Source organism: Megachile rotundata, chromosome 5, assembly GCF_050947335.1.
Source record: "Megachile rotundata isolate GNS110a chromosome 5, iyMegRotu1, whole genome shotgun sequence".
NCBI lineage: Eukaryota > Metazoa > Arthropoda > Insecta > Hymenoptera > Megachilidae > Megachile > Megachile rotundata.
Genome location: NC_134987.1, coordinates 8,724,369 through 8,736,276, shown reverse-complemented (window position 1 = coordinate 8,736,276; position 11,908 = coordinate 8,724,369). Strand labels below are relative to the sequence as shown.

General features: G+C 33.3%; 1 protein-coding gene across 3 annotated transcripts in view; it reads right to left on the bottom strand.

Annotated features, from left to right (window-relative positions):
- Positions 1 to 11,908, bottom strand: part of LOC100876289 (uncharacterized) — a 305,268-nt gene that overhangs the window by 198,034 nt on the left and 95,326 nt on the right. The gene's annotated exons all lie outside the window — the stretch shown is intronic.

Genomic DNA, 11,908 nt, shown 5'->3' with positions numbered 1-11,908 from the left:
TTCCATAAAAAAATACAACTCACTTTCTGTTAGTTTTATCAATCCACAAAAGTTAGTCACACGTTCGAGTTTGTAGATGTGTGAAGTTAGATATTTATTTGAACAAAAATATTCTATATATAATTTTTATGAGTGCTTATGTATGATGTTTAATGAAGTCCTAAAATTTGTGTAGCTTAGTCGACGTTTTATATTTTTTACCCCGATTCTGAACATAAAATTCATCGCACAATATGAATTTTTATAAATTTTAGGATACTTTCATTTTTTATAACGAATTCGTATATGATGAACGTGTTTGAACATCAGTTATGTTAAATTTCTGTTTGAAATAATTTTAGCAATAATTTGATACCTAAACAATTACATTAAATATTCAAGATAATTTTCTATGCAATATACTAATAATTTATTACATAAAGAATTACATGGAGCATTTGAAAACGAAAGTCTATGCAGTCAACGAAAATTATGTACCCAATGTCGAATCGAAAGGGTTAGTGAAAGAGGAATAATGTAGCATTGGCAAAATCGATATTCTAGTGGTTCTGTTTTCACCAAATCTTATGCAACCTTCTCTTTCGATGCAGATGCGATTCCCGGAAGAAAAGAGGCCGATTTCTATGCGTTCTTCTGTCGCGAACTTCCGCGAACGCTGTTAAATTTGCACGAAACGCGGACTACATTTCCGTACATTTTTCAGACGAGTTCTATAGAATTCTGCTTCCGAGAAACTCCACGGGATGGGCTCGTGGATTATATATTCTCTAAATATTTTGCATCCACCATATTCACGTAAAAAGTTGCGTTAGAGATTTTCATAATTGAAGAGTACAAACTGTTTCGACGAATAACTGTGAATCACTCGTGCGAGTTGCATATTTAACTGCATATGCGATGTGTGTTTCATGTGTATCGCGTTATATGGCAGAAATATGGAATTAGCTTGAAGTATGAAAACAATGTTATATAATATGATGTTGTCAAACATTTTTAATATGAATATCATATAACATGATGTCATTAAACATTTTTATTATTGATATTATATAATGTTTTGTTATTATACATTTTTAGTATGAACGTCATATAACATGAAGTCATTAAACATTTTTATTATTTATATTATATAATGTTTTGTTATCAAACATTTTTAGTATGAACGTCATATAACATGAAGTCATTAAACATTTTTATTATTGATATTATATAATGTTTTGTTATCAAACATTTTTAGTATGAACGTCATATAACATGAAGTCATTAAACATTTTTATTATTGATATTATATAATGTTTTGTTATCAAACATTTTTAGTATGAACGTCATATAACATGAAGTCATTAAACACTCTTATTATTAATATTACACAATATATTGTTATGAAACATAGTTATTATTAATGTCATATAATACAACGTTTTAAAGCATTTATTTATTAATATTACAAGCCATAAAATACATAAATCCGTAAATATTTCAGCGTCCGTAAATATTCTCCATTACCTATCTAATAATTCATACTCTGTCCGCAAGAATTAAAAACGCATCCGAATATAATTGAAAGAACAGCAAGTTAATAAAACGTCCACAAATAAATGTATCAAAGAGAAAATTAAAAGTCGGAAAGTGTTTAATATGATTGTAAAGGAGAATTATTATAAAGGTACGAATGTTAACGATAATATTCTACATCATTTAACATTAATGATAAATTTTCTGGTTCATCAAAATGCTCTTTTCTCTGCAACTCTGTAACCAGAGAGGATCAAACGACGTTGGATTGAATTTACGCCATTACCGCCCACACCCTTCTGCGAGTCTTACATCGAAAATCCTCATTAAACATTTCACCGGTGAAATTACGAGTCAAGTTTACACCGGAAGTTTCTTCGAATGTTTGAACAGTGTAACCGACTGAAGAATTACGTTTGAAAATTGGTAGGAATTAAACCCGGGGGAAAATTTCAAATTTCCTTCGTTTCGAAAGTTGTTATACTGTGAATTAATGGGGTGGGTACCGCAAATTCTATGGCTATGATTATGTTGTCTATGTCTATGTCTATGTCTATGTCTATGTCTATATCTATGTCTATGTCTATGTCTATGTCTATGTCTATGTCTATGTCTATGTCTATGTCTATGTCTATGTTGTCTAACTAGTACTTCTCTACCATCAATTTCAGTTCTCCTCTTAATTTTTAAATTTGAATAAATATCCTCAGACATTCCTAGAATCTCCTCAAATTTCCCTAGTGTCTATAGAACCTCCAAATTTCCCTAGTATCTACCTCCAATCAATTTCAGTTCTCCTCTTAATTTTTAAATATGAATAAACACCCTCAAACATTCCTAGAACCTCTTCAAACTTCCCTAGATGCCTACAGAATCTCCAAATTTCCCTAATATCTCCCTCCAATAAATTTCCCTTCTCCCCTCAATTTTTAACTCTAAATTTTCAAATGTACACCCTCATACTCAAATTTGTGATACCAACGCAGAAATGCTTTCGTGAATCATGCTTGGTAACCACAGAATACTCTTCAATCAATAATCAATTGTATATCAATCAGAGGAAATGCACAACCCAGCAACGAAAGGGTTAATGATCGTATTGAAGGAATGTTTTTAAGCAAAAGGAAGTTCTTTCGCGAAGCACTCCAGGAAGATAAACGAGCCACTTCCGGACGACAAACCGGGTCCACGACGATGAGATTCGAGGGGCGAATTGGAATTCGGCCAGAAGATCGCAAATGAACGACGTCATCTTGGTGGCTCCACACCGACCGGAGTAATCATTATCGCAAACAGGAGTATAGGCTGTTACGGAGACTTGCGGATTCCATGCGGATGAATGTACAATGCATGATAGCTTGTTATCGATATAGCTGATAAACAAATTGTGGATGGTATTATTGTCATCACTGGCAAAAGAAAAATTTCGGAAAAAATATAAGAAAAATAATACATAGTTTAGTTATATAAATTACTAGTTAGTTAAAAAAATATGTTAAGACTATATATTTGATCTGATATTAAGTGATGTCATGTTATGTTACATTATATGTACACACATTATGCATACATTAAATGATACATATATTTATTCTGACATTAAGTGATGGAAGGAAACTTGTCAGCCATATTTAAATTTACTTTCGATAGCTTAAATTTATAATCTATTATAAATGACTTTTATAATGATTTGATTACATCAACTGACTTTTATGTGAAAATTAATTTAAACCTTCTTCAGAAATGTAGAAACTAACCCTCTAATTAATCTGTACGTTCAGTATAATAATATAGGCAATGTTTTGAGGTTATCTAGCTGATACAATTATTTTATTGATTTTATTATTTGTAACTATTAGCTAACTTAATTTGGACATAATAGATAATGATGTCATATAAATATACTTGTCTTTGTATACATTTCAAACTAAACCCAACCCAACCTAACAAAATTCTCCTTTCTTACAGAAGTTTAAAAGTTCAAATATATTTTAAGAAGCACACTCGGACAAATTAATTACACCGTCCACAGTGCCAATTATGCTCGAGTGTATCCTTGAAGCTCGAACTTGAAGGCTAAAATTAAAATAAGCCTTTCACGATATCTAAATTTAAAAAAACCAATAGCAAACTTCCTTAAAAATTACCCACATCAAAATCTTTATTAAAATACCAAAAAAAAATTCTAAAATTACAAACTTGCTCCAAAGAAACCCAAATTAAGTTTTTAATCCAAAGTGCAAATCCAAATCCACTAAAAAATTTGAACTTTCGTTTTTCAATTCTTTATTCCAAAATTTAAAGATTATTTAAAATTTTTAATTCACAGAAGTTCAAATCCAAATCCACTCCAAAATTTGAACTTTCACTTTTCAGTCCTTCATTCTAAAATTTAAAGATTGTCTAAATTTTTAATTCACAGAAGTTCAAATCCAAATCCACTAAAAAATTTGAACTTTCACTTTTCAGTCCTTCATTCTAAAATTTAAAGATTGTCTAAAATTTTTAATTCACAGAAGTTCAAACTCAAATCCACACCAAAATTTGAACATTCGCTTCTCAATCCCTCATTCCAAAATTTAAAAATTGTCTGAAATCATCGAATAGAGAACAAAACGTTTTTTCCTTCACAAAAAATTCGCATGAAAGAATCGATGTAAATTATTAATAAATAGGACGTATTCGTGTTCGCAACGGTTAAAGCGAGCAATTCTGTTTTTCAAGCGTTGACCAGCAACATGGGAAAAGAAAGAGATTGGTCGAGCGTGGTTTATAAGCGGATGTCACGAAACGAACGAAGGTTTTATTACTACGATTTATCGATCGTTGGACAAATAAAAAATACATTGCGCGAATCGAAATAATTGTACGTGAGCAGACAACGGACATAATCGTTGCCACGCGAGCGTAGCAAAGAACGAGCAAAGCTTTTGACATCTTGACAATGGCTTGCATTTTCCTGTCGACGATCCAACTGCTTTAAACCAGCCACTGTTTATTGTTCGTATAAACGAGAACGTCTGATGGTTTCAATTTATTTTACGTTCTAGCTTCTCGATTTTAATAGCGCATGATGTAATGGTGGAGGTGTGCAACTTGCAATTAAGTGTCAATGTCGGAAATTTAGAGATCTTTTAGTATGTTGATGATGTGGTTTAGATGTTGTGAGTGCAAGAGATGTGATGTGCACGATATTTGTAGATTCTTAGGTTTTTGGGATTGTACATTTTTAGGTTTCTGAAATTTTAGAATTTTGTAAGGTTTAGAATTCTTGAATTCTCAAATTTTAAATTTTCTACATTTCCGAATTTCTAAACCCCTAAATTCTAATATTCTAAAAATTTGCTACGCCCCCAAATTCTAAAATTTCCAAATTTCTAACACCCCAAATTCCGAATCCCCCAATTTCCTACGTCCCCAAATTCTAAAATTTCCAAATATCTAAATCCCTCAATTTCCCACGTCCCCAAATTCCACATCCCCCAATTTCCCACGTCCCCAAATTCTAAAATTTCCAAATTTCCAACACCCCAAATTCCAAATCCCCCAATTTCCTACGTCCCCAAATTCTAACATTTCCAAATCTCTAAATCCCCAAATTCCACATCCCCCAATTTCCCACGTCTCCAAATTCCACATCCCCCAATTTCCCACGTCCCCAAATTCCACATTCCCCAATTTCCCACGTCCCCAAATTTTAAAATTTCCAAATTTCCAACACCCCAAATTCCAAATCCCCCAATTTCCTACGTCCCCAAATTCTAAAATTTCCAAATCTCTAAATCCCCAAATTCCACATCCCCCAATTTCCCACGTCCCCAAATTTCACATCCTCAAATTTCCCACGTCCCCAAATTCCAAATCCCCCGATTTCCCACATCCCCAAATTCTAAAATTTCTAACTTCCACCCCTAAATTTCCAACTTCCTCACCTCTCAAATTTCCAAACCTCCTAACCCAAAAATTCCCATAAACCAACGCAGCTCTCCAAATTTCCAAATCCCTAAGTTTCCAAGTTTCCAAGTATTCTGCGACTTTGCTATAACGAACATTTTCACGGAAAACACGACGGTGAGTCAGGTCGTTCAATATTTCATTGTGGAATTCGTAAACAGTAAAAAAGAGCGAGCGAAAGGGGTATTAAATAGTATGGGGGGGCAAAGGCCGCATATTTATAACGCGGTTAATAGTTACCGAGGTATGTACGAGGTAATTAGCCGGGAAATTAAATCACGTTAAACCGCCGGGACTCATAACAGAGAATCAGTGAACTATGTGGCAAAAGTATGTGCACGATCATAATGGATCGGAAAATTCATAAACGTGTTCAAGTTTAAGGTCAGCATCTGTATGGATCATTAATACCCTTCAAATTATTTTCGCCGTTACAGCCATAAAAGGGGAAAAAGATGCGGCGAGCTAAAATAGTGCAGCACGTGCATTTTAATTTATTTTTAAATTTTAGCAGTTTATTGGGTACTGAGGTAATTATGGTATTCGGTAATTTATACTTTAATGATATTATTTTTTTACTGTTTGAATCCATGTTATTTGTCACACTTTCTGAACAGTTGTCTGAAACTGTTTTTTATTTATTATTTAAGATCATGTGTGATTTCTCTTGTTATTCATTTTTACTTTTGTTTTGTGTTATTCAGATTTGAAATTTTTTCAAATTAGTTTCGTTCTGCATGGTATTATACTATCATAATTTTATACTGGCAATTATAATTGTCTATATTTATAATGACTTTGTTTTCGCATACTATCTGTCATAATATACATATGTGACATGTGACATATGTGAATAACATATCAAGCCAGTACTACTAATTTTGAATTGAAACAAATGATAGAATGATATAATTTAAACAACCATAGATATGTACCATGACTTCGTTTTCATATACTATCTATCATAATATACACACGTATGTGACATATGTGAATAACATATCAAGCCAGTACTACTAATTTTGAATTGAAACGAATTATAGAATGATCCAATTTAAACAACCATAGGTATCTACCATGACTTCGTTTTCATATACTATCTGTCATAATATACACACGTATGTGACATATGTGAATGACATATGAAGCCTGAACTACTAATTTTGAATTGAAACGAATGATACAATTTAAACAACCATACCAAAAGTTAATGTTATAATTTTCTTCTATTTTATTCAATAATTTATAGTTCAGTTAACGTGTTAATTTAGAACTGACAATAGCAAGGACGAGTATCGATGTCTGCAAGATCAGCAGTAGAGGCACACAGACTATAGACACATACTAGGATCAAACACAGGGGATAAGCCACATTGCGTAATATAGCTTGCTATTCGAACCTACCACAATCTAGGGGATGAGACGAACCGTCCATATGAGATAGGACCATTTCCGGGTCAGATCATCTTGAAAATGGCATCATTTATGCCTTACCGACCTAGATCACCTATGAATCCTGAAACTGGAAATTAAACTTTGCTCGACTCGTTTGGTCTCTGTGATCGTGATGAAATTTTCTATCCGGTGTGTAGAAATGGATCTAATTACATTTTGTTAAAAAAAAGATTTAAGAAGGAAATAAATAATTGAAATCTGAAATCACTTTAGACCTAGACTCAACTTCACCTTAGACAACTATGGACCTAGAGTCCTACTGCACTTTAGACACCTATGAACCTAGATCCCTACTTCACCTTAGATATCTATGGACCTAGAGTTCTATGATCTCCAAATTCTTACATTCTGATATCTTTATAGTCCTAAAACTCTACATCCCCAAATCCAAATTGTACCAAATATGGCACAATCTTCATATCCCAATATTCCAATGTACTAGATCCCTATACTCTCATATTCCAATATGTCCAGATCCCTATATCCCAATATTCCAATGTACTAGATTCCTATACTCCCATATTCCAATATGTCCAGATCCCTATATCCCAATATTCCAATGTACTAGATCCCTATACCTCCACATTCCAATATGTCCAGGTCCCGATGCTTCCATATTCCAACATTTCCCACGACCCCACGTCCCCACATCCTCCATATCACACTACGTCCCTACATCTTGATATCTCAAAACCTTCAAATACCTATATAACCCTATATAACCGCTCCCATATAACCCCATGTCCCCATGTCCTCATATCCTTGTAATCTTTTATCCTCACATGTGCCTATATGATCATATTCCTATAACCTGATGCTTCAACATCACTCTACATCATTATACTCGTATAATCCGATATCTCAATATCCGTATATCTGAGAATCCCTATTCCTATATCCTAATTATCATAAATTGGAAGCTGTGCAAGCATAACGACCCTATCGCACGGTAGGATAAGCACTGTGCCAAGGAAACCCGCAACGCAACGGACAGATTCGGTGCAATATTTGCATTTGAAATGTACATGCAAGTGTCAGATAAATGGTTGAGAGAAGTAAAGACGCCACCGGAAGACAAAGGTAATTCTAACTGTCCTTTAGTACGACGTACAGGTCACGATATCATGTGTGATAGGATATGCAATGCGAACGCTACCGCGATTCTCGGCTGCCGTTTTGTATTGTGCTATCAACTTGTTGAAGGGAAATTACATTTCTAATACTGAAGCATTGCATTTGCAAATTCTTAAGTACTTTTGAAGTTCTTATTATTTTGAATTATTAATTTTTAACAATTCGCAAGTATTCTAAGTTCGAGATTATTTGATATATGATGACCTAATTCTCAAATACTGCGATTCATATATGCAATTCTGTAATTCTTTAATTTCCAAATTTCTCAATTCCCAAATCTCCCAATTTCTCAATTTTCAAATTTCTAGTTCTCCAATTCCCTAGTTCCCCCGATACCTAGTTCACCCATTCCCTAGTTCCAAAATTCTCTGGTTCCCAAATTCCGTAATTCCCCATTCCTTAATTCCCCCATTCCCTAGTTCCATAATTCCCTAGTTCCCAAATTCTCTAGTTCCCAAATTCCCTAATTCCCCCATTCCCTAATTCCCCATTCCCTAGTTCCCAAAATCTCTAGTTCCCAAATTCTCTAGTTCCCAAATTCTCTAGTTCCCAAATTCCCTAATTCCCCCATTCCCTAATTCCCCCATTCCCTAATTCCCCCATTCCCTAATTCCCCCATTCCCTAATTCCCCCATTCCCTAATCCCCATTCTCTAATTCCCCCATTCCCTAATTCCCCATTCCCTAGTTCCATAATTCCCTAGTTCCCAAAATCTCTAGTTCCCAAATTCTCTAGTTCCCAAATTCCCTAATTCCCCCATTCCCTGATTCCCCCATTCCCTAATCCCCATTCCCTAATTCCCCCATTCCCTAATTCCCCATTCCCTAATTCCCCCATTTCCTAATTACCCCATTCCCTAGTTCCAAAATTCTCTAAGCCCCATTCCCTAATTTCAAAATTCCCTACTTCCCAAATTCCCAAAGCTCCATATTCCCAAATCCCCTAATTCCCAAATCACCAAATTTCCAAATCCCCTAGTTGCCAATCTAAATTGAAAAAACTTCCAAATACCTAACCTAACTAACCCCAAAATAAAAACCCCATTTATACCAATAATACCAGCACTCCTCAATTTAGCACCCGGATTACCTTCAAACTTGATATCATCTTGATATATAGAATTATCTTTTGAAACAGCAAAATGTATAATTGCAATATTGGGCGGTAGAATAAGGATCTCTATGGCAGTTGAATATCGAAGCGCGTTTATCGAACGCGTGTAAGAGGGGGCGAGTGACCGGCAGAACAGCAAATTGCAACCGGAATCTAAATCTCACCGGTACCCACATACTCACCTGAGGAACTGCGTACTTGCACCCGCATTCCCGATACAAATTGATAGACTGATACCGTGATTAAGTGCCACGGTATCTCGTGTTCGCGAACACTCCTGCGCTGGTGTGCGGTTCGAGGACGTCTGCGTACACGTATTCTACGTACGCGATTAAGGCTTGATTCATAACGCGTTCGTCATTTGATGACGTCGTTGAACTATGGCTGATTTTATATTCTGTAGTTAATTTATTGAGGTATTGGTGGAGGAGATTTTGAAGGGGGATTGGAGAACTTTATTGTGATGATAAATTGTTATTTTTAAATCTTGAAATTCATGTAGCTAGGAATCTACATCCCTAATTTTCTATATTCCTAAATGTACATTTCACAATTTCGTAATTCCTGAAATCTGCAACTCCAATTTTCTATAAATCCAAATCTTTACATACTCGAATTCCTACATCCCAAAATTCTTACACACCAAAGTTCCTAAATCCCCAAATCTACATCTGCACTTTCCTATATCCCGAAATCCACATCCCCCAATTTCCTACATCCCGAAATCCACATCCTCCAATTCCCTATATCTCCAAATCTCTTCATGTCCAAATTCCTACATCCCGAAATCCACATCCTCCAATTTCCTATATTTCCAAATCTCTTCATATCCAAATTCCTAAATCCCGAAATCCACATCCTCCAATTTCCTATATCCCCAAATCTCTTCATGTCCAAATTCCTATATCCCAAAATTCTTGCATTCCAAAATTCCTACATCCTAAAATTCCTAAAATCCCCAAAATCCCAGAAAATATCAGCAACCCCCAGTATTGAAAAGTATAATAATAATAGAACCTCTAAAATTATATTTAATCAGAATATACCATACTAAATTCCAAACTGAATCAATCCATATCAACTAACTATAAATGGGATTAATAAATTTCAACAGTAAACGTTATATACCGTTAATTAAAAGGCTAGAAATGAGTTATACCATGAGGTAAACGAAACTACCAATTGAATACCTTAATTAAATGCATCCGTATCGTGCGGCACGGAAGCTTGCATAAAAGCTCCACGTGTAGTCGATTTCAAGAGATTCTAACTCGAACAACGGGGAATAACTAATTAAAAGCAACGAACTTTATAGTCTATCTCTATAATTATTGCCGGAATATGATGAAAGTAGAGCTAGAATTATAGACAAAATATTTTGAAAATATTTCACCTCCTGGATTATACAATTTTCAATTATTTTTACTTCAACATGATATCAAAATATTAAGTATAATTTTTAAAATGTATATTAATTTATTAAAATCTAGTTTGTAAAATCTGTGATACTTTTTTAAAATAAATTTGTGAAGTATACATTAATTTTTGTAATGTACTTTTTATGATCTGTAATTATTTTTTTAAATCAAATTTGTGAACTGTACTTTAATTTTTGTATTGTAATTTGTAAAATCTATAATAATTTTTTAAATCAAATTTGTGAACTGTACATTAATTTTTGTAATGTCATTTGTAAAATCTATAATAATTTTTTAAATCAAATTTGTGAACAGTACATTAATTTTTGTATTGTAATTTGTAAAATCTATAATAATTTTTTAAATCAAATTTGTGAACAGTACATTAATTTTTGTATTGTAATTTGTAAAATCTATAATAATTTTTTAAATCAATTTTGTGAACTGTACATTAATTTTAGTAATGTAATTTGTAAGGTCTGTAATAATTTTTTAAATCAAATTTATGAAATGTACAATAATTTGTTTACTGTCATTTGTGAAATTTATAATAATTTTTTAAATCAAATTTGTGAAGTGTACATTAATTTTTGTGTGCTGTAATTAGTAAGATCTATAATAATCTTTTAAATCCAATTCACAATATTTACATCAATTTCTCAAATCTAAATTGCAAAAGCACTAACAACTATTTTAATTTCATACATATAGCTAATATTAATCTTCCAAAACAAATCCTCAAGATCACCATTAATTTCTCCGACATAATCAGTAAAATCAGCATCATATTTTTTAACGAGATTTGTAATTTATATTTCTCAAAGACTAGCAATTAATTGATACGAATCGATCGGAAGCCAGAACTTTACAAGCGATCGCAATTATGATTAACGTTGTGAAACAACTTTAAAGAACAGAGCCTCGTTGATTTACATAGAGACCCACATCACATTATTTTAATCGCGCAAACAAAGCATCTTTCTTCGGAGATTCGACCACGTGCGTGGAATTCCGCAAACATGCGGGCGACAACAACGAATATTTTCGCACGATTTCCATTTAGATAACGCTCATACGATTTTCGTTCTATCTCGTAGTTCAAGGGTGTACGATTTAGTAATTAAAACGTAAGGTCGTTATTTTGAAAACAGGAGATACGGATAGTTGATTGCTGAGGCGTTAAAAAATTAAAATCTCTGCATAAATTTTGTATTGTTTCTTTGCAATTTTCAGATGTTAAGGACCTGAGAATTGTATTTGAAGAATTATATTTGGAGGACTGTCTAAAATAATTATCCCTAATAATTGTTATATATTTT